The following is a 24,921-nucleotide window of genomic DNA, read 5'->3' on the forward strand; positions in this document are numbered from 1 at the left end:
AATTTTTCCACTTTCTCCAATATTTTTTCACCTTCACTTGCATTTTACACTGATCTGCATACCTTTTATTTTGTAAGTTGGTGGGCAGAAGTGTGTGATTGCATCTGAAAAGCGAGTTATACATACATGTATATGAATGTAGGCAGCAACTACGGAAAGCCATCAGAAAACCATGTTTGAAGCTTGGGTAGCATCAGATATCTCTTTTTGTCACTTCATCAGATTCCTCCCTTCATGCAATGTATAATGACAAAATTTGTTAAAATTCTCTCAGCCAGGCAAAACTTTTATATTTTTTCTTCCTTTTCTTCTTTTTTTTTTTTTCTTTTTTTTCCTTTTTCCCCTGTTTTTCTTTATCTTTCTTCTTTTTCTTTTTCTTTTTCTTTTCTTTTTCTTTTTCTTTTTTTTTTCTTTTTCTTTTTTTCTTTTTCTCTTTCTTTTTTCTTTTTACTTTTCTTTTTCCTTTCTTCTGTTTGCTGTCTCTGTGTGGCAAGTATAAGAAGAGGCACTAAATTCTTGCCCTAGATCCAGGTTTGGAAAGTCATGTTTGCTATGGAGCCTCCCTGATTAGATTCTGGTGCAGGAACTCACCAGTGGTTGGGTGATTACTACTGTGGTTTCCTCTATGGTGTTTTTCATTATTTCCCCTTGGTCTGTCTGAAAAAAAAAAAAAAAAAAAAAAAAAAGGTGTGTGTGTATGTGATTTTCATCCAAACCTATCTTTCTCTTTGAATCCTTCATTGGTTTCCTAACAACCATGTATCACATGCAGACTCCTTGTATGGGTTTGAAAGACTTTCTGCAACTCTATATACTGCAACTTCAAGTGCCTCTTGAAGTTCACGGTTATGTCTTGATGGCTACATCATTGATCTGAGTATGGGTGACCTCATCTCTAATCTGTTCATAGTAGAAGGGTTCTTGAAGTCTTACAGAAATATTGTCCCACTCTCCTTCCACCACCCATTAAAGCTTGTTTCTGTCATGGTGAAGCCCAATTTTATTGAATGATATCTTTAAAATTAATAGAAACATCATCAAAACATGACTTGTGCCAGATCCAAGCAGTTTTGAGGGGAAGGCTGTGATTCCTACACTCCCTTAGTTCATAATCAATGTATTGGTTGTTCTCATTGTAGCAACACATCTAAACTTAGACAGCAAAGTCTTTGCCTGTTAGATTGCCAATTTACTCTGTGCCAAGTGCATAGCACAGTTCAGGCCCTGCATAGTTTGGCCCCAGGTTAAGATTACTTACAGCTGGAGTGGCATGTCACTGCTGGCTTGCTGACCAGGCATTCTTGCAGGAAGCATTCAGTGCTACACCTGTTTGGATTTCATTCCTGGATGTAACTTAGGTTATTGTCTTTGACAAGTAAACTTAAACCTAATATGGAAATGGCTCCTTAAAGCCTGCCCCTTTGGTTGTGTGAGACCATGGAAATAAAGAACTGCTCACATAGTGTTTAGGAACCTTCTATTTTCTGTGCAAAAATATTTCTGGAAAGGTACTCTCCATAGAAAGAGCTCATCTTCAAAGCGCCCTCTCCTTTCACCTTGAAACCGGCAACCTGTGGAGCAACAGGCAGCCACTTCGATTTTCTCCAGTATTTGAGGGAAAACGCCCAGTTTCTGAAAAGCTGAAAGTACATTGTGTGTGTGTGTTTTGGGGTAAGCAAGCATACTGGGTGATGAATGAGGAGAATTGTCCAGATCAACTGATCAGGTGTACATTTGTCCAAATCACCTTGAAAAAAGGAACAGAAAAGCAACATATTATGTAAAATGCATGTTGAAAGGTAGCACAGAAGATAAATTCTGTCTGCTGTGCTTAGCACAACTGCAAACTTTTCATTGCACTCCTCTGTTTGCTGGCAAATAGTACAAGGCTTGTCTTGCACCCAGGACATTGCATAATGATTTTTAGGCTTAGTCAGTATTTTACAAATTCATATGAGGCCCAGTGAAATTAAGGTAAAGTTTAATCTAATTAATTTTAAAATAAATACAGGTAATTTTTGTTTTTAAAAATGTCAAAGTAAAACATTTGAACTTAAATAAACACATTCCTTTCCCCTAGCTGAAACAATTTCATGAATTTGCCATGGATTTCTGTGTAATTTTGTCTAAGCCCCAAACCTTATTTTTTGGAGAATAAGATACTCAGAGAAAAATGTTTCCAATTCTTTCCATATTTAGAAATTCGTAAGGGAAAAATCATATCTGTCTGCAGGATTAGGATCTCCTGCCCTTCCAAATGTATGGCCTTTGCAGTTGTAACTGGGCGTTTGTGCCAACAGCCACAAAGTGAGCTGAGACTCATCAGCATTGATAATATTAGCTATAGTTTTGGCAAGTTGATGCCAAGCAGCTATTTACCGTGATGCTCACCTCATCCAAGCCTCTTCACTGTTGTTTCCCTGGATATGCCCTTGATGGTTGCAGCCTTCTCCCTCTTGCTTGCCTTCCTTCTCTCACTCCCTCCTTTGTTTCTCTCTCTCTCTTTTTTTTGTGTGTGTGTGTGTGTGTATGTGCGTGTCTATCCCTTTAGTTTATCATATTACTGCCCCTACCCCCAGTGCAACCAGGGCTTGGGAAGACAGTACAACTGTGAAAATACCATAGTGTTTGCTGCCATAGATTTTTTTTTTTTTTTTTTTTTTGTGGATTTTATCTCCTTTCTCTAATTTTTGGCTGTCTTGTCTGTTTTGACTGTAAGCAGTTCAGGGTGTGGACTGCCTCCTTCTCTTCATCCCCACAGTGCCTAGGATTGCAGATCTCTGTTTATGGTTCATTCTTAACAGCAATAACAATAAGCATGTAAATAAAATGGACAAAATTTTTATGTATTTACCTAGTTAGGAGATAGTGAAGAAGCACATTTTTTGCCTAAAAATTCTCCCTATATGAAGAAAATAATTGTCATTCTGTAGTGAGATTCTTGCATGCTTATTTTACTTCAAGTGTGTTTTGTATTTTTATCTTCTACTGGCAGCCTTACGTGACTCCAGATAGCAGTCTCTCTCACACAATAAATCCTCACTCTTATTTTTCTTTCAATTTTCCTGCAGACCAACTTAGAATTTACCAATCTCCATATCCACAGCCTTACATCAATTCTGTTTTCTGTCCTGCTCTGCAAATGTAATTAACAGCAGAGTCCTGCAAGAACTCAGCACGTATAAAAGCTGGGGTAGGCTCCTGGGCTTCAGTTTCTTTTTAAGAAACAAAGTTGATAGAGGTATTCTGTGCATCCTACAGTGGTTCCTTATTTCCTGTGAGGGCAGTTTCTCACACAGCTGTTTGCCAGAATTTCTCAGACTCACCCAGCAAAGCTGGGATTGGAACAAATCAAAATGAACAGTTTCCAAGCTTTAATCCTACACTCAGTTCCCAACCTATGCTAGAAGGGCTTGCTTACATTTTCCCCTCTCAATCCATGAAGCCTCTTATATAAAATGCTTTCCTAGGTCACTCAAAAATCATTCTGTGATGATTCAGTCCTCCATAATCTTTAAGGAGCTTTTGGCACTGCTTGGTAACTTCTTGGGAATTTGAGGAGGGCAAATATAAGGTGCACTGTATAAGTGTATGAGGGAAAATATTTTTTCAAGGCTCTTCATTTATAGCTCAGCAAAGATCAAGCATGAAAATAGTACAGTCTCAATTAGCTGCTAGTCTGGATGATACTGGCAAGCTGTAAATAAAAACCATCTGTGTTTTGCTGGACTGTGAATAGGCTCCTTTGAGCAGCCGAGGAATGGCTTGAGTTGGCTGTTGGAGGCTCAGAAAAGCCCCAGTCTGCATGATGGGATTCTGCCCTGCTCAGCTGTTGGCAGTTACCTAACACAGTTGTGTTTCTTTCTTTTTTTTTTTTTTTAAATTGACTTGCAACAAACTTCAAGTTAACCTTAAACTGAGGTCAGTCTGAGGCTATGTAGACAACGTATATGCATGATGCTGAAAATATCTAAGGGGTTCTGATTACTTCAACTCCTGTCAATCTAGTTACAGACCTTAACATAAGATAGAAACTATTCTGGTACCACAAATCTCCAGTCTTCCTAGCAATGGGATAAGACCAGATCTCTTAGGCTATTTTTTTCAGATTCTGATTTTTTTTTTTATATCAGTGTTCAACACATGGTGTTCATTTCCCTACCAAAGTGGAACCACCAGAACTAAATGTGAACACAGATGAATCATATTTTCTACAAACTAAAAGCTCCTGGGCAACAGAAGTCTCTGTCTGTAAAATAAATAAACAAATAAATAAATAAAATGCAGGATAAAACAAACAAACAAACAAACAAACAAACAAAAAAAAAACAGACAGTCTCACTTTCCTACATGTTTCTAAAGGCCACTTTCAAATTTAGTCTTTCAAAGAAGAAGCTAATCACACCTGCAAGTTCTTGGCATGATGTAACGTGCTGCAGCGAGGTCTCCAGGTGCTGTAACTGATTTTCTCAGAATTTTGTCAAAATCCTCTTGTACGGGACCAAAGCTGATCTGATTAGAAATCTTTCTACTGAACATTAAAAATAGTTTATATTGAAATTATTCATGATCATCAGTTGATTTAATTAAATTTCTACTTTTGAGAAACATTATGAAAATATTCTTAAGCTATTAAATACCCATTTGTGTAAAAATATTTTCATAGCTGAAAAATTAACTTGGTCTACAGCAAAAAAGCTTCAGCTTTTTAAATGGTTAAAAGCAAAGTTAGTTTAAAAATGATCTACATGGAACATTAAGATTTACCAAATAATAACCATTTTTTTCTAACCTCACAAAAATAGTCAAACACTCCAGTTTTGGCTAAGAAAAACTGTTCAAACCTTGAACATTCTTGTAGAAGCACTGAGTGTGAAATGGCTTTTTAGGTGACATTGTTTCATTTTGCTAATCTGCCAAATCTATTCTTCACTCCCTGTGAAGTGGTCAGGTGTTAATCAACATTACCCTATTAGCTATGGTGTTCTCTGTTTTAACTGCCTGAGGATGGTATTGTTTGCACAGGTGCCCTAGCTGGGGAACTGAATTAATATCCATTTTTCTTGGCTGAAAGGCTTGTTTTTCATGTCTTGCCTGTCTTTTTGCAAACATAAATGCAAAATTACTTTTAGACTTGCATTTACAATTAGCTGTTTTCACACAACAGGCTTTCTTTCCTGCTGATGCTGGTTCATTAGTATGGAGATACATTTTCATGCTTTCACCTACAGGCCTGATCCTTTCCCCACTGAAATAATTAAATATGTTGCCATTAAGATCAATGCAACCAGTGCCTGATCCTGCATCACTATTCCTCTTCTCCTGAAGAAGTTGCATACTTTCCTAAAAGTGATGGTTAGACAGTAGGTTGCTGTCCATTAAACACAACTTTAAGGTGTGTGGGTTTTCCAGTTCAGTTCTTCTGTCTTCTCATTCATACTGAGTATGCTCACTTACTTGACAGTACTGTTTGTCATAGTCCCTTGCTCAGTATAATAGTCAGTGCATCTTTCTAATGAGTTAAGAGTTTTCCAAAAAAATAAAGTCCATTTTCTTCCTTAGGAGTCTTTCTTTCTGATTTGTTCCATAACTCTTTAAGGAAGACAAATCAGAGATCAGCATTGTATTTAGCATTGAAGGTGGAAAGGCTGATTTGCACTTTACCTTGCATCCAAACCCTATGACTTGTCCTCTCCCCAGTGTACAGGAGGGATTTCTAAGTCAGTTATTTATTTATTTATTTTTAATTAGAAAACTATACCAACTTGCCCTGACAGAAGCCCAAGCTGTGAAAGGAACCCTGTTTCATAAAGCAAATACTTATTGCCTTTTCCAGGGCATTTGGTCTTGCTTCTAAACAAAATGAAGCTTACTTTAGCTTACTACCTAGGAACAGACACATACTTTAACCAGTTCTTCGCAGGATAAAATATGCTAGAATTTTCTGTATTTCTTTTTCCTTCTTTACAGACTTTCAGATTATTTAAAGCACTGAAGTGAAAATAATGTAATGGCTATAAGCGACACAATTCTCTGTTCAAGCATACCTCTCTCAATGCCAGAACAAAAGACTGTTTTCTGCTTTAGTAGACCAAAGACACCATTGAAGAACACTATGCAAGTAAAGGAAATCTTAGATACATGAGCATTTGGCATACAAATGACTCTCTTCTGCCTGCACCTGCTTAATTTTGCCTACATTCAGTTTTGACTAGGTCCCTACCACAAAAGTGATAATGAAAAAGCATCCAAGGATGGATGAAGCTGGTAGTTTCTTGTTTCATAGCATCCAGAATATCACCCTGCAAGGACAAATGTAGATTTTTGTTTATAACTTCTCTAGAAATCCACTTATAATGTTATCTGGAAGACTAATTATTAAATTATTACCTGTGGGAAAACTGGGTAGAGTACATGGAAGGAAGACCTTTCTCTACCCTAACCAGGTTTCATATCCACGAGTGGTAATGCCTAAGAAGATAAAGGCAGTTTGATGATCTTACATACTTCAGCACTGTGTTGGAGAACATTTCCCAGATTTTGCTGAGGATGCCCAAGTTTTGGCAGCAAGAGAGAAGGAGAGGTGCGTGGCGGGGCGGGGGGGGGGGGGGGGGGGGGGAATACAGCACGGGAGAGGCTCTCAGTACAGGACCCAGCCTCTATCTGCCTCCCTTGTCACCAATCACATGGGCACCCTTGAGTAGTTTTGACTCACGTAAGATTTTCCTTCTTTAGCTGTGAAGGAAACAAAATGGCTGCTCCTTCTCTTTGCTATCCCTTGGCTAAAATGAATTTGAAAATATTAGTAGGATAGCCGGCAGACTGGACAAATGTGTGGTGCTTGGAGAAACTAATTTTTGGAGGCAGAAACAAAGAGAGCCAGCATTTCCTTATCTCTGATTTTTGAAAGATTGTGAGCATCTGCCAACTCTTTTACTAGCTGGTATTTGTGATTGCTTTAAGGTATTGCATTCAAGTGCTGTAAGTGTATTTTGAAATTGCTTCTGAGGGGAGAATTTTCTGAGATGCTACCGGATATAAAGTAAATGACGCACAGCTGAATTCCTTACCTACTTCTTCACCATGCAGTTCCAGTGACACAAGAAGCCACAGGCATGCAAGGCTCGCAGGTCCTGCACCCGAGCCACCACTCCCTCACCATGCTGTTGCTTTTCCCTCCTTCGTCTGCTCCATCCTCCTGTGGCCCCATCCCTCTTTTCCTCCACAAACTTTTAACTCTCAGTGGTCGGACCAAGTGGTTCTTACCTCTCAGCTAGGACCCAAACCCTGTAATCATAAATCCATTAATTACTAGACTTCTTCTGTATGAATAGAAGTCTGGTAAGGTGCTTATTATTTAGATGACAGAGAGAGTGTTTCCTGTTTGTCTGGTTCTGTTCTTACGAAGTACCCTGCTACAAACAAGTGCTTTGGCTGAAGCCTCAGCTTTCATAGGATCAGTCTGGTTTTACCAAGGTGAGTCCACATCCTGGAGCCTGCAATTGAAGCTTAATGCCCTGGAAACTATTTTCTTGCTCACAGAAACTTTGTTTTGCTATGTTATGGTGTGGGCATTCAGAGCAATCTCTACATACTGCTCTGTTGTGATGTCACTGTGCTGCAAAATGATATGCTGGCATTTGCAAAGCAAGAAGAATTACAACCCCCAAAAAACAGATTTACAAAGTCTTTGTTTCTTACCAGGTCTGGTAAGGCAAAAACAAATCAACAATTTGAAACATATCACAGTAGTCTTTAGAGAGAATTTCAACTAAATGTTAGTCATTCTTCTATTACTAAGCTGATACATAATTGTTGCTGAGTACATAGGAAGCTTGCAAATTGCTTTTATATTGAAATGTCTAATTAAATATTAGGATTAACTAAACAATAGATTACAAATGACGTGAAGGGACATCATCTGAGTAGCTGACTTTTCCGATAATGGCCTTGGGAGAGAAGTATGTGCTATCAAACAAGCCTCTGCAGCAAGTGTGCAAGGAACTGATCTATTTCTGTATAAATTCTAAGAAAAATTCTGCACAGAAATAGTCTTCTCTAATTGATGTGATTTTTATTCAGCCAGTTCTTACATTGTATGTTTCTTGGGAGTAGCTGATCTGGATGAAGTGCTATCTCCTATTTGCTCTCTGCATAGGGAGCCCAGGTGTCAGCCCTGTCAGCCCAGGTGCAGAATGGAGGGTATGCCTCACAGGTGATCCCCTTTTCCTAGGGATAATTTGATTTCTCTGCTAACAGTGCAAAAGGCTTTATTTTTAAGCACTAGTTACATCAGATTGAGGCTCTTTCTAGAGCCTCACAAGCAATAATTAGCAATTTCAGATAATCCAACTAGGTTACTAAATCTAAGGTTAACGGTCTTCTTGCTTTAAGTGGTCTTAGCGTCTACATCTACAAAGCCTTCTATGTTAGAAGAATAATTTAGTGACAGAATTACTTTGGAGGATACACATCCAAATAATTGTTCTTAACTTATTCCATTATTTTTCTTAATGAAAACACTGAGTAAAGTGTTATGATTTCTTCATTTTTTTTTTTAATGCATAATGAAGATATAGCAGTTCCTTCTAGTTATACACAATGATTTTAGTTAAAAAGTGAATATATTACCAGAGGAAGTTAATTGTATATGGGCCAACAGATTAAAAGGATTTCCAATTAAAACGTCAGAAACATGTCAGAAGCTGGAGCCAGAGCTTCACAGCTCAGTGGCCAAGCTGCTCCAAACAAACAAATTGGATCACCTTATTGATTCAAATATGGGTTCCAAGATAACATGTTTTCAGGTTGCTATTTTCAGCATTAATGTGGATGCTATTAGAGCGCAAAACTGCTGTATTAGCCATTCACCTACTGAATTAATGTTCATAAAATTCCCTTGTAATGACAGTGCTTGGAAGATTTCAGCCAATATGCACAGGCATATGGAAAGAGTGCTGTATTGGAAACAGTTTTGAAGATTACATATCTCCATGCCATTCATGATTTTTGAAAGAAGATTTATGACAGTCACCTTTTTGTTTGCCATTGTCATCTGTAGTTTTGTGCATATCCATTTACAGAAGCATTCAACAGGATACTTCTCACAGCAGAAAACTAGAGTAGGAGTCTCAAGGCCCAACACTACAGTGTTGTCATCAGGGTTGGTTTTGCCATTGTATCAAGTGTAGGTAGGATTATTCTTGAGACGGTAGGCACAGACAACAGAAACTTCTGCATTTTTCAGGGAAAATTTATTTTAATTTTATTTTTATTTCTGTCTGTTTGAGAGTTTTTTAAAATGCCAACTTCCCTGCTTGGTAGGGGCATATCGTGACAATGTAAACCAATGTCTTGTAAAACAGTAGATTTTAATCTTTTTCAGGAAAAGTTAGAAGAAGATGATATAATTGTTAGGAGAGTGAGTCAGCCTCATTTCCCGACCAAATTCTATTTTGGCTTAATAACTTCCCTTTGTCTGAATTCCCCCACACTTGCAGAGACACTGTAGTTTACATCCAACCTCATAGTATTCTGATGTGGTGTTAAAGATCCTCCTTTCCACTGCATATGTGTGACTATAAGTTGTGGGAAGAGTGATTCTTGCTTGTTAAATCATAGCACTCTGCAGTCTTGAGTTAGTCTTTACGTAAAAGGTGCTGTGTAAGTGTAGATTTCAAAGCAAATGTATTATTATGATCTTTATTATTATTTTTTATTCCTATTTTGAGTGAATACCTTGAAATATTGTGTAATGTCAAATATTTCTAATTATTCTTCTTTAAGAAAATGAACTAAACTCTATGGTCTCCAATAGGATCTGAGTTGGCATGTTATCTTTGATCTAAGTCTAACTATTTTAGACCACTCAGGTAGTGTTGGCATGACGTGTGGATTGAGTTTCCAAAGAATCTCAGTCTCAAGCCGTATAATCTCATATTGACTTGACAAGACAATAACATTTATCAAGGTGGTGTCATATTTAGTGGTGGTGAGGTGACTTTTCTAAACACCCTACAACTCTAACCAGAAATCTGACAAACAAGAACATGCTGATCTTATAATAATAAAAATAATTAACTTTAAAAAGGAAAACCTTGACCTCTCTTTACCTGTTAAACATAAGGAGGTTGCCTTTGTGATCTGATGATGGACTGCCCTTGAATTCTTACATCATATACTAAAAATGTCAACACAGGAACCTCCAAAGGAATGAGTCTCACTTCTGAGATGCGCTGAATATACACACTAGCTACGTTTGAGTCACCCAGTGAAGTACTTCTGGAATCTCAACACATGGCTATAGTATGTTACAGGTCTGGTGTCACATGCCCTAATAACAGGGCAGAGAACTGTAGCTAATCTCACCTTCATGCACTCAAGGCATAGTCACTCTTCACAGAAGTAGTACCACAGTGCTGTTAGACCTTTGTTAAAATTTCTGCTGTGTGGCAGCCTCACTGATGGGCTGGAATGGGCTGAGGGGTGACCCTGAATCAGCGCATCCCCTGGCTGTACCACAGAAGCTCTCCCCTGCCCCAGGGCTGTGTTCCTCCCAGGCAGGTTGCTGCCAGGGAAGACGGGTGCCCACCACCCTGCTGGGCTCCTCCAGTTGGCCTCTGCTGCCCCGTAGTTTCCCCACTGGCACAAGTCAGCAGGAACCTTAAGTAAATTTGTTTCCTGATGTTTACAGGCTGCAGGTTGCTTTGGTAACATGGTTAAATGCCAGCCCGGGCATGCTAAATTTCATCTGTGCTGTTGTCTTTATTAGATGACCAGGAACTCTCTTTTCCCAGCACACTAGTTCTGATGTTTATGTGGGACCATGGTCGGGTCAGCTCAGGCAGAGCAGGGCTCTTTCAGCATTGCTGTTCACAGGGGCCACATTGTTGCTTTGTCTGATTTATTTTCCTCAGCATCACAGTGAAACTAGCAAGCCTAGAGCATGTCCCTTCTCCCTCTCCCACTGTGAGAGGATGTTAGGCCTGCACCCCCTGCATAGGATGCGGAAAAAATGCTGCACTTCCATAGTGCATAACTCAGCTTTGCAGGCTCCCACAGAGACCAGAACCTCTGCAAACATCAGCATCAGATTTTCCACGTGTGGTAGAAGCCTGATTTTACTCCAGCTGCCTCAGGTGATCAATGAACTGACACCAGTTATCATAGATGTGAGGTTATGTGGGGAGAGGTGGAGTCTCATTAGACACATCTGAAATAAATTAAGGGGTTTCCAACCCTTACTTTGCTTCTCCACAGGCACCATCTTATTCAGAAGTCAAGAACAACAACAACATGGATGGGGGAAGCAGTAAAGAAGGACTCATTCCTTGCATTTCGAAGAAGGATCATGTCATTTTCATTTAGACATAAGCCTCACTGTGGACGGAAGTATTAAAGGCTTAGTGAGTCATTTATACCTAGCTGTACTTCCAAACATTGTGGTGGCTCTCATTGTAGCTCCATGTCACTGCCTGCATGTGTGTGCAGAGAAGAGGATTGTCCACTGTGACCAACACGTCAAGAGAGGGGTTAGCTTATGCTTTATTCAAATGAATTAACAGACTAAGGGAATCCTGCGCCTGAACAGCTTCCTAAAATAGCACTGCTTACTTGCTGTGATACTAAATCTAAGATTAGCATGGTGTTCTCCCTTTCACCTTTCCTTCTATTTCTTCCTTTCACAAAAAGAAAAATAAAGCCTCCTCCTAAAATAGGATATTGAGCATAACTGTCAAGGAACCTTGTTTCATCTGAGATCACATAATGTGCAAGAGAAAGATGAAATCCTGAAGCTCATGGAAGCTGACATGAGCACTGCCTGAAAAGGAGCTCTGTAAGACTCCCCGGAATTGCCCTAAAACTAGGCATAATATATTTGTTTTGCAACATCGGAAGATGGAGTAACACCAAAAACTCAGTTCTATTTAATACTATGTTTGCAAATGCTGTCTAGTATCAGTATAGAGCTGTTGGGAAGGGAAGGGAAGGGAAGGGAAGGGAAGGGAAGGGAAGGGAAGGGAAGGGAAGGGAAGATTTTTGTTTTTTCTTTTCTGGGGGGAAGGGTTTCCATAAGTATTTTGATTGCTGAGCATTGAGGCATGGCAGATTTCCATTCCTCTCTACCAGTTTGAAAAGTGTTAGCAATGCAGGCCATCTCAAAGAGGTTGTAAGTTTATAAGGCATTAACTGACTTCAAACATAGAAGGAGTTGGATGGGTATGGGTCCCTGTTAAGATCTGTTGTGGTAGGAGTGCTACTTTTGGTCAAAATCTGCCTTAAATGATCTCATCGCATTTCAAAGTATTTGGCTGTATACCAAAGCCGTACTCTCTTTTGCACATCACTGTTTTGTGCATATGTGAAGTGACAGCGTCATAGCTACATTATGGGAAGCTCTGAGCAGTCCAGGAGGTGAGAGAAGACTGCATCACCTCTTCTCCCAAGAGTCCTTGATCACCCAATAAACTTCCCTAAATGAGGGATTCAGGTTGTACAAACAGGTCTGCAAATTCTTTGTTATTACTCAGCAGTCTCTTTTCTTTCAGATATATAATAAAAACAATAAAGATTTATTTAGAGTCTGAAGGCCAGAATGCCTTGGAAACCCAATAAGCCTCCATTTCAGCTATAGCTGGGAAGAATTGTCTCTCTACTTTATTTCTCTTGCTGAGTTTTTATATTTCTCTAGTTCTAGGTTTTATTCACTGCAGTATCATAAGAAAACACTGTTCCTGGCAGGATTACACAGAAGAGAAGAAAAGAGAAGAGAAGAAAAAAGAAAAGAAAAGAAGAAAAGAAAAGAAAAGAAAAGAAAAGAAAAGAAAAGAAAAGAAAAGAAAAGAAAAGAAAAGAAAAGAAAAGAAAAGAAAAGAGAAAAGAAAAGGAGATTTCCATCCTAGTTTGAAAATTGGATAGAATCACAGAATCACAGAACTGTAGGGGTTGGAAGGGACCTCGAAAGATCATCGGGTCCAACCCCACTGCCAAAGCAGGTTCCTCAGAGCAGGCTGCGCAGGTAGGCGTCCAGACAGGCCTTGAATATCTCCAGAGAAGGAGACTCCACAACCTCCCTAGGCAGCCTGCTCCAATGCTCCGTCACCCTCACGGTGAAGAAGTTCTTTCGCATGTCAGTGTGGAACTTCCTGTGCTCTAACTTGCAGCCATTGCCCCTTGTCCTATCCCCACGAACCACTGAGAAGTGGTTGGCTACATCCTTCTGTCGCCCACCACTCAGATATTTATATACACTGAGGAGATCCCCTCTCAGTCTTCTCTTTTCCAGGCTGAATAGGCCCAGGTCTCTCGGCCTTTCTTCATAGGGAAGATGCTCCAGGCCCTGTATCATCTTTGTGGCCCTCCGCTGGACTCTTTCCAGGAGATCCCTGTCTTTCTTGTACCAGGGAGCCCAGAACAGTACTCCAGGTGAGACCTGACCAGGGCAGAGTAGAGGGAGAGGATCACCTCCCTTGACCTGCTGGCCACGCTCCTTTTAATGCATGCCAGGATCTCATTAGCCCTCTTGGCCACAAGGGCACAGTGCTGGCTCGTGGTCAACCTGTCGTCCACCAGGACCCCCAGGTCCTTCTTCTCAGAGCTCCTCTCCAGCAGGTCGTCCCCCAGCCTGTACTGATTGATACTTCTGGTTGTTCCTTCCCAGGTGCAGGACTCTATGCTTGCTCTTATTAAATCTCATTTGGTGTCTTCTTGCCCATCCCTCCAGCTGGTCCAGGTCTCACTGAATGGCAGCACAGCCTTCTGGCGTGTCAGCCACTCCACCCAGCTTTGTGTCATCGGCATACTTGCTGAGGGCAGACACTGTTCCCTCATCAAGGTCGTCGATGAAGATGTTGAACAAGACCGGACCCAGCACTGATCCCTGGGGAACACCGCTAGTCACAGGCCTCCAGTCACACTCTGCTCTTCCAATCACCACCCTCTTAGCTTGGCCAGACAGCCAGTTCTCAACCAACCTTGACGTCCACTCATCTATCCCACACTTTCTCAGCTTTGCTAGTAGGATGTCATGGGAGACAGTATCAAAAGCCTTACTAAAGTCAAGGTAGATGACATCCACTGCTCCCCCCCCATCTACCCAGCTGGTGATGCCATCATAGAAGGCAACGAGGTTGGTCGAGCATGACTTCCCCTTGGTGAATCCAAGAACAGGGCTAAAATGTAGCTGCCTTTTCATAAGACATCCCTCCCCAGCTATCTAGGCCTTTTTTCCTAACTTTTATTTTAATTGATGCTTTATTATATGAAAGACTCCCATAGAGTTCAAGGAGGACTTAATCCTCCTGCATGGAGGTTAACAGCTGGCTAGATTTGTGCAGGGTCAGATGCATTAAATGTGCTCTAAGTAAGCAGGTCAGGATGACTCCTTCAGGTGACAGATGTGGCAGGTAAAACAGCTTGGAGCATGCAGATCCCTCAGATTTCCAGCACAGAAGTCTCAACTGCTGGACACAAGGCAGTAAAGAGCATACAAGTCTACCCAGTCACAAGTCAGGTGAATTCTGGGCACAGCAAATCGTCTGGCATGGCCAAAGTCTGCCTTTGATGCTAAATTGCAGCAGGAGCGATCCCCTCTCCTGTTCTGTGATGCCAGCTACCAAGTGCATTGGATAGATGATGGCAAATCCAGGGCAGCAGATGCACTTGTAGAGGAAGGGTGATTTATCTGCACTGGTGTGTGTAGGCATCTAGCTAGCAATTAAGTCCAAATTGCTTCATTGGTAGCATCATGGCTTGTAGTGTTTGTTTGTTTTTTTTTTTTTTTCTTTTTTCTTTTTCAGAAAATAAATTTGTGATACTTAAAGAACTTCAGTGTTATAGCACCTAAAATGCCTTTGGATACCTTCAAGATCAAGTCACAGTCATGTAGAGGTTGCATCTCTAAAGCTGGAATTAGGAGAGGTTCAGGAACCTCCATCCCTTGGTAGCTCTTGCCCTTGGTGCTATTTTATACTATTCTGAAGTTTTCACACCCATGGGAGTAATTAAAGACAATGCAAGAATATTACTTGAATTTCCTGCTTTCGGTGTCCTTATTATCACTGAAACATCAGGGGAAGTCAAAGTAAGCTTTCATGTGGGGAAGTTTAATACTTAAAATTTGTGGCATACGAAGTCACACTGCCATTCATCTGCTTGACCTTCACAAGTCTTTTATTAGTATTTTGCCTATTTATTATTTTATTTATTTTTATTTTTTGTATTATCTGATTTCATTTTTTTTTTTATTGCTGCTATAGCAATTTTTGCATTCAGTATATTATTCTCTGGCAAGAGGCTGTGAATGAACTCTGTGATTCAGCAAGTCAGCAGCACTGCAAGAAGGACTTCAGGGTCAAAGCAATCAGCTGCTATAGGCATAAAAGCATTGCAGCATCCAGAGTAGGCACAAAAAGAATCAATTTTTCTTTAGAGAACACAGAAACAATTTTTTTTACAGTAGAAGGTAGAATCCAATTTTGTGATGATGTAAGGTCTTTTAAATATTTGGTGATGTCATACTCAAGTGTTGTGGATGGAATAAGAACCAGCATCATGGTTCACATCGGTGATGTTTGGATTTGCAGTTTTATTTCAAACAGATGCCAGTCAAGAATTTAGATTTTTAGTGAAATGTCACTTAACCATAAGGAACACATTGACCTGAAAAACTGAAAAAAAAAAATACCTCTCATGGGAACTCATTTTCTTGTGCAATCTGCATATTTTTGCTCTCACTTCCTTAAAATGCAACAAAAGAAACCCAAAAGCAATTCATCAATTTGGCTTAGAATCAGAAAATACTGAGGCAGAGGAAACTGCCCAGCATAAGATTTTTTTTTTTTCTTTTCAAAATACTAAATTTTGAACATGCAAAATATTTCCTGACAGGTTTGCTTTGGCCATGGGATAAATGCTCAGGTCAGTTCCTTGTACATCTGCCCTCAGATGTTCACCTCTATGTGTTGGGTGATTGCAGCTCATCCCTATGTGGTTCAGCCTCATGGTATGGGACAGAAGTTGTTAGTGGTGCCCTGTAGTTCAGAGCCTGTAGGAGATGCTGGATTTAGTTCTTCCCGGTGACTTCACCTTTGAGAGTAGCAATACAAGGGGCTGAGAAAAGACATCTCTTTGCAGGACAAGTAGGCTGGGATAGGCCCCTGGGCTTAAAATCAGCTCTCCATCCAGCAATGGCATCCCACTCCTGACAGCCTGTGTGAAGCAAAGTCAGCACAGGGGCACTGCATGCTTCACAAGCCAAGCCTAGCAAGATGTTCAATTCAGGAGCTGGGCAAGATGTATCTCGTGCCATGTTTACTTATTTGCAGATGAAATAAAACACAGCCAATAGCCAGGGAATAATATGCTCTAATGCACATAATAGCTTCCCTTCTGAGTGTACATCATCAACACCATTCAATCACCTTCTTATTATATGCAGCCAGGTGCATGCTCTTTTTTTTTAAATCTATTTAATCATAAGCTACCATTGTAAAGTTTAGGATAAAAAAGACATTTGAGCATGCAGAGAATGGAAAAGAACATTTTTATCTCAAGTTAGTATTTTTAAAGCAATTACTATTCATGCATGAAAATCAATCCAGATAGAGGAGTAATAAAAACTGGAAATGGAAAGGAAACAATTTAAAAAAAAATCAAAGTTTTTTCCATTTTAAAACTGCCAAAGCACATGTAGATAACAAAAAATAAAATAAAATAAAATAAAAATCTGTTTTGGACAAAATAACATTTCTTTTTAGAACTTTGAATCAGAAAATGGTTACTGAGGAAATCCTCAATCACTTCACAAGCTGTGCAATTTCTGAACTATGGATCTTCTTGAAAATAATGACCGAAACTGATTAAAATTTTTCTATAAGGGTGTATTTATTTTTATGCCATTCTAACCTTTTAACGAATCTCTACAGAAAGTAGCAGGAAAAAGACAATTTATTTTAGAAACCAACCAACAGTTCGTACTTGTTCATTGTCTGGAGATCAAAGGTCAACAGAGATAGCAGTTTAGTCTGTAAACCATGTCTATGTGGCTTTTAATAATGCAGTGAAATAATATATACATCAATTTGTGTTTTCAGTTCATGTGAGCACTTCATTCTGATGCTGCGCATTTTCTTGTGCAAGCAAAATCCCTACTAGTATAGAATAGTTTATTAAATCCCCACTTGAAAATGCATGCAGACACTTTTTGGTTTCCAATCAGAAGATTGTTTCATTTCCTAGTTTACCAGTTTAGCACCTTTTCCCCAATTGGTCAGTTACCACCAAAGATGTTTTTCTGAAGAGGATGGTCCTGCTGGGGAGGTGGCTTCTACCTCATTCTGTCCCTCTGAGGAGGTTGCCACCACCAGGGCTGGCCTGCACACCCCTGCTGGCTGGAGCTGAGCCCTCCAGGTGGAACAGAAAGTCACCTCTGGCATGTGGGTCAAAGACAGGAAGACAGGAGAGGTAATGCTTTCAGGCAGCTTCAAGCTGAAGCTAGAAGCTGCTTGTGGAAAAAACAAACAAACAAACAAACAAACAAAAAAAAACACAAACGAAACACAAACAAACAAACTCAGAGAAACAGGAGAAAAGCAGAGCACGAGGCAGATACATTAAGACTATCGAGGACTCTGGACAGGTCTCCTTCTGGTCCCTTCTATGCATACAGGTCAAATCCTGCATAAGGAAGTTCTGAACAAGAAATATGTTCACTTCTACAGCTGATGTTGGCATGGATTATTATATTTTTAGATATTTCTCAGGACTCTACAAAAGCACAAAACCCTATTTACGTCTTGTAACTCCTAAGGTCATAGACAACTGCAAGCATGGATATTTCTGGTGGTCTTTCCAGCTCAAAGGAACTAGCAGATGCTTTGCATTTTGCAAGTCTGATTGCATATTTTAGGCAAGAATATTTCCTTCTGTTGGTTTTGAAATTAGATAGGTACAGGGAAATACAGAAGTTCTTGTCATTAGTGAAATTATAGACACTGCCCTCAAGGGACACTAGATCAAGTCTACTTGAGGGTATATTTATTTTCTTATCCCTGTACCTTAGACAGTTCCCTGCTCAAGTTTTTAAAACTTACCTTTAAAAACATATCCATCATAAAATGAAGATATCTTAGGAAAAAACCTTCCTGTTTCTAATTTGATTTTGCTCTCAGCAGCCTACTTAAGAGAGTAAATGACTTTTGGAGATCTGCCTTTCTCTAGATCTAGTTGTTGTTGAATCAGCAAGGAAAGGACCAACCTGCCTGGTGTCCAGTCCCAAAACACTTTAGAGGAAGGCTGCTGCCAGGCTGAATATCATGTGATTGTAACAGAAACACCTGTGGAGAGCAGTAGCCCTGTAGCAGCTAATTTAAAGGATAGCTTGAGCTTCAGCTGAAAGTTGGCCAGCTGGTAGTCAGAACTGTGGAGTTTCTGAGATCTTCATGGAAAACACAGCTCAGAGACACAGACTGTGTCCTGCTTCATTGCCTTAGCTATAATCTGAGTGGCTTGAAGGTGCAGCTCCACGTAGCTGTAATTTGACCTCAGGGTGACAAACTGAGATCAATAAACACTCTAAGGTCCATAGCAGCAAGCAAGGACAAAACATGCCTGCCAAACACGGAGCACAAAGGGCTTGGCAAGCCTCTGAAGTGCATTACATTTAGTAACTTACTTACTATATCGGATTTGCTGTACGTGGTGCAAACATGGATTTAGAACTATTGGAAATATCTTTTGTAATGCTCCTCTAGTGCATTTAAGGACTTGCATTGAAAGATCTAAGTAATATATTCCAGGGTTTCCTGCTGCACACCACAAAGAAACAAATAGAAAAAGCCAAATAAAATGTGTTCGTTTTCTCCCAGTATGTTGTACAGCTATTGAGAAGTACAAATTTGCCTATTGTTTCTCCACATATAAAATATTCAGAATGATAACCTCAAGAAAAATAGCTAGCATATGAGTTATTATTTCAAAGATCATCACAAATGTCTTACCTTTTAGTATAAGAAAAAGTTGTTTTGTACTGTGAAGTACTATGAACAGATACGGAAAAGAATAATCTGTTGACAGATTTTTGGTTCTGCTATTTAAAAATAGCCAAATGGATATATATATATATAAGTGTATACTTCTAGCCTGAGAATATATACTATTCTTCTTTTAACTGGTTTAAGGCCAATATACAAACTACCAGGCAGACCTGCCTACCCAGCATAGCTGTGATTAGTTTGACTTCTGACTTGAGTTTACTCTCCAGCTCAGTTTGCATCTATAACAATTGACAGAGTTGATGTTACATTTACAGTTATGCAGAAACAAAAGGGAATGTGGACCAAAAGACATGGCTGCCTTGTTTAGAAGCAATGCAGTGGGTTTGCAACCTCATGCTCTGTAACAGATTTTTGTTTCTGGTAGCATTTTTTCTGTTTGACAAAAGGGATGCCACTGCAGTAAGGAGCCCAGCAGCTAAAAGAAGAAAATATCTGGTTCAAACAAGTACCTTTAGTGAGTAGGAACCCCAGCAGGAAGAGGCAAGGGATTACCTGAGGAGGCAAGCTTCAAGGAAATGAAAGAGACAGAAGTTCAAGGTGTGTGCATATCTGCAACTTATGTAAAAGGCTGATATTTTTCTGTCTTGCCACATTTGGACATTGTGTCTTTTCCAAAATCACATCAGATAGAACAAAGTATTTGTGTTAGGCAATTACATAAAAATATTGGCCCTGAATCAATGAAAATGTGAGTACTGTTCTATCTGAGGCTTGGGGATGTTTGAGAGAGAGAAGGAGAGATTTCTCTTTATTGATAGCTCAGTGTGATTTATTTTCTGCTAGTACAAGGAACCAGCCTGCTCTAATTTAAAAACAAAAGCTCTAGCAGCCTATTGTATGGGTTATTTTCAAGATGTCCTGCTTTTCATTTACATGTTTTGTATTGTGTTTCCAACTTGCCAGATACTAAAGTGACTCCAGTATAAAGTTTTCTCTAATTTAGAGTACAGAAATGCTAGATAGTAGACTTATGCAGGCCCTTGATAAGTAGGTTGGTTTATTTTGCACCAAAATGCTTACAATATATGTGCTTCATCCCCTGCCTTCATAGGAATTCCATAGGAAATATCTTGCAGGGAGAAGGAGTGCTTATACACAGGGAAGTGGTCAGCACACTCTACTTTCAATATTCCTGCTAGATGTCATGAGTATGGGGCATGAAATGACATCTACCCAAAGGCTTAAGTTATCTTTGGGAATATGAAATGAACATTATCCACAAGTCAGTAGATTCTTTATGAGTAATTTGCCACCTACACATACATTATTAAAGCTCTTGATGCACCCGAGTGCTCATCTCTAAGTTACAGCAGTAATATGAAATCCCACAAAGTTATTATTACACAATTTTTCTTGCAAAGATGATATTTTACGGCTGTAATCACTTCCCTCTTGGAGACTCCACAAAATTTCATCTCCATTACTTATGATTTATAGAGTCAACTTTGTGCACATATCATGAGCTTTCCTGTGGCCTGCTGAAGCACAATTAATGGAAGCCGTAATAAGGAAGGCTGACTTCCCTCATCCTACTAAAGAGGAACCTTTGCAAATAGAATGTATTTGGAAGTTTCATACAAAGTAAAATACCACTGTGTCCCTGCTCTGTTAGGGAAGGAAACAGGAAGGGGGGAAAACAATTAAAATAAGAGGAAAACAGAGAAGAACAAGAAATATTGAAATCAAAAGTTATAGGGAACCTGACTACAATGGAATAGGAAAGTGGAGAGAAAGCCACTACCATGAAATAATTATGTATTTGTTGCTCAGTTCTGGCAATAATTTTTTTACACATAGAAACTTTTTGGCTTTGCCTTTAAAATCTCATTGTACTTCAGACTACATGGGCTAACACAAGTGGAGAAAAATCCTTAGTTGTTATTCCTGCATGGGGAACCACATGAGCCAAACACCAGGAACAAAAGCAACACTCTCTGCACAGGAGCAGAGAGCTGTCTGCACAATGGCTTGGAGGATCCAGGGTCTAGGCTGGCACATGATGAGCAGTTCTTTGGCCTCAGATCCTCCTGATGAAATCAGGTGTAGAAATAGCACCATGTTTTTCAAGGACAAGGAATACAGAGTGCAACTCAATAAAAATTCCACTATGCTCCTTCATTTCCTCTTCCACTCTGCCTCAGCGCAGTAAGGCTCCTCCTGCCTACTGCCTGCAAATGAACCTGTCTGGGGAGAATAAGGCTCAGGCACAATATTGCTTACAATAATGCTGGCTAGGCTAAAGAAGGAAGTATCACATAAAGCCATTCACTTAGTGTAAAGACTTGTCTTTTTTGTTTCAACCCTGTGCACCAAAATGCTTTGTACTGTTTTATATGAGAATGCTATTAAACTCATCTGTGGCTTATGATGAGGTCTAAAACCTTTCACGAGTTCATCTCTTATTCTCTAGCATTATTACTTTTTAAGTGAGGTCTACAACTACAATTATTCCCAATAAAAAGTATAGCATTGACTGCTGTTAATACCCTTCTGTTGTGGATTACTTCTATGACAGTAAGCTTACCAGATATGGAAGAGGAAAGTCTCCACTATACTTTCCTTTATAACTTTTACAGCATTCTTGTTTTTTCTCTTGATTAGCAGAAAAAAAATATATATGCAATGAGATTTTTCCAATTTGCTTTGACCTGTTTGTGTAGCAGGTCCCAGGAGCTCAGAATGCAGAGTCTTGCTTTCCTCCTTGAAGATATGTCTGTGCACTCACACCTTCAGATTGAAGTTTAAATATTTTGGCTGCTCTGCTAAAATCCTAACTTGGGCTTCCCACTGGGATTTTACAGCCAGAAAAGATACATTTCTGTTGTCTTTTTACTTTTGAAATATTTTGTGTACTTGAGTTGAACTATCTTTTGTTTAGAATTTAGTTTTGTGTTGTTTTGTCTTGAAACAGTTCAAGGACTGAGTAGGGAGGGTCAGAGTATTAGACTTTAAGAAATGCATGAAACAAGTGATTGCAGAAATAAAGCCAGAAGGCAAGATAGATTGGAGATTTGGAGAAAATGTATGATGCATTTTGTGATGGTGTCTAATCACAGTTATTAAAACAGAATGGTAATGACTAAGTAGGTAATAAATCTATGTTCTGGAAAAAGAGTCATCAGTTTGCAGCTGAGATTATTATACTATTTGTAGGTGTGAGTCTGCATATTCTCATTTATATGTGTGTTAATCCTGTGTATGTGGATTTGTGCTCCCACACAGCAGGCTTTATTTAGATCTGTCATACACATGAGATGTGCCATTTGTCTTTGTGTACCACCTTTTGTTTCCTTTTAAAATTTTGATTTTTTTATATATATATATATATACTCTTAAATTCCAACTGAATGTAAACTTGTAAGCTTGTGGGAGAGGTTACATGCTTTAAGCAGTCGTGTGCTATGACTTATAATATGAAACGGCTTCAACTTCTACAATTTTCCATGAAACACATTGCCTAGCTTTGTATGAACACATGAGTAGATGTAAAGAGAGAGTTGCAAAGCTGACATGTTGTATGGTACTACTCTGTTTGCTAATACATATTTACCTTTGGCATATATATACATACTGATTACTTTGCAACAGTTGGATATGTATACATACATATGTTTTGACATCGGCACTTATAAAAATATTTATATATACAAACACAGATGCGTATGTGTTGCTTGTGTAATTGTTGCAAAATAGGCAGAGAAAAATAACTGAGGCATGAGCATGTACAGTTGTCACAGTGAGTATTTTGAATAACAGACTACTCTATGTACATATAATGCACATGTGTACTGTTTCTCAAAACAAACAAACAAACAAACAACAAAAAACAACACACCACCGCTAACAAAACAAAACAAAACAAAACAAAAAAACCTACTTGTTTTCCCATCAGTAGGCAAAACTACAGGTCATATTTGTGTAAAATAACAGCATATAACATTACAGTAGTAACAACAGACAACTTAATATACTGAAGGCATACAACTTCCTGAAAGACTATTTAAATGGAAACCTTTGTCCTTTCCACAGAGAGATAAGCTCTTCTTCAGGTCACAAATTGCATCTCTTTCCCAAAAATATCACCTTCTGTCTGTTATATTATTATAGTTAAGCATCCAAACACTAAATAAAAGAGAGAGAGAGAGGAAAGAGAATTTGGGAAGCAAAGACATTTACTAGGGAATAAATTAGTTACTGACTAAACATTTTCAGCATTTTGATAAGATGTTTCTTGCATGCCAAGAGACATTGCTGAGTAGGTGTCAAAAGTCCAAGCAGATTCAATCTAAAGATAACCTCAGAGAACATTCCCTGCCAGCATTTTGTTGATTTTAGCAGTTCAATATGTTTCACAACCTGAGATGAATTTTCATTACATATTGTTGGTAGCATATGGTGCTGCGGGAAGCTCCAGTGACCTGACTGGAATTTTTCACCCACTCAGGAACAATTTTTGCCATTAGGCAGCCTGCATGGGGGCTGGGGTGCAAAGTTCTTGCTGCGCTGAAGCTGAAGTACATAGCAACCATGTTTTGAAGATGCAAAATCTAAACACAGTTCTAGGAAAAAACAGAGCTTCAGAATTAGAGAAGAGGTAAATAGCTAGGCTCTGGGGAAATCTGACTGCTGGAGACTGCTGCAGATGCATTTTCTCATAGAATGCAAGAAAGGGTAATAGGTCTTGCTCCCTGTGGTGTTGCAACTCCTTTATTTCACACCCACAACATAAATAAAGACACAGGTCCCTGGGTAGAGGGTCTTCTGAAGGTGTGGGTGGGACATTAATGTCTCTTTAAAATACCCTTTACTGCATTCCCAGAAGTAATTGTGGCTTTGGGGCTTGTTGTAATTCCTGACACTTCAGACTCTGGGAGATCTGCCTTCAAAGGTATGCAGATGTCCAGTGTTGCTGTGAGGTCAGCTCATTTCAGGCAGATGGTGTGCCCAGATGCATCTAGAGCAGAAGCAGTGGGGTCTGTAGTTCCCCCATGAACACTAGTGGGTGCCAGGTGGGCTTCCAGCCATTCAGGCAGGAGCTTTCTGATGGCCACAGAAACCTTCAAGCCATGCTGGAGCTCAGACTGCTGCTGTGTATACTCGGCTGTGCACAAGGGGCAGCATCCTTGGGTACAGACCTCTTCAAGGAGATGCTCAGGGTAGCTTTGTTTGTTCCTAGGGATCTGTTTTTATCACTTTGCTGGCTCTGCTGAGCAGTGCTGTAAGAAGCTAGATGTTCAAGAGCAGCCACAGTTGTGTACCAAGAGTCTTGACTTTGAAAGCCTGTTTACCCATTTTGTCTACTTTGAAATAGTGAGGTCTGAGTGGGATGAAATTTGCCGTCCTGTTGATTGGGCAAAAAGCAGACCTTCTGCACCATGCTCCACATGTTCCAACTCTGTCATACCCTATAAATATGCTCTGGGTATGCCCATGTGGGCACATCTGGAAGGCCCACTCATCTTTTACCAAGGTAACTTCAGAGAGAAGAAACAAATGCCTGTAAGCCAAATGATGCAGCAAAGCCTCCTGACTGCAAACTCTCAGTGTGTGTATCCTCGAAGTCATCAGTTCCCAGGAACTGGCAAAGTAAAAATGACTTTTCTAAGGACAATGCTGTAGCTCACTGTGTAAAGAAGCATGTGGCTGAGGTAATATGTTGCTACTGTATTTCAGGCATTAAGAGGAAAGTACAAAGGGGAATCAAGCAGTTGACTCAGAATAGTCGTTTTTTTTTTTTTTTTTTTTTTTCTTGTGGCTGAATTGTACCCACAAGTGTTTTATAACTATGGACATCATTATATATGATATTACAGTATGTTATATTATATAAAAGCAATAAGATAGGAAAATGCAATGCTTTAGTCTA

The 24,921-nt window shown here is 39.5% G+C and overlaps 1 long non-coding RNA gene across 1 annotated transcript in view; it reads right to left on the minus strand.

The window, feature by feature from the left end:
• Positions 1 to 462: 462 nt before the first annotated feature.
• Positions 463 to 24,921, minus strand: part of LOC309877222 — a 34,744-nt gene continuing 10,285 nt past the window's right edge. The window contains exon 3 of the long non-coding RNA XR_014317335.1: positions 463 to 657. This is a non-coding gene — a long non-coding RNA (uncharacterized lncRNA). The remainder of the gene's footprint in view (positions 658 to 24,921) is intronic.

The sequence above is a fragment of the Aythya marila genome (genome assembly GCF_965140915.1).
Source record: "Aythya marila genome assembly, chromosome: 3".
Lineage (NCBI taxonomy): Eukaryota > Metazoa > Chordata > Aves > Anseriformes > Anatidae > Aythya > Aythya marila.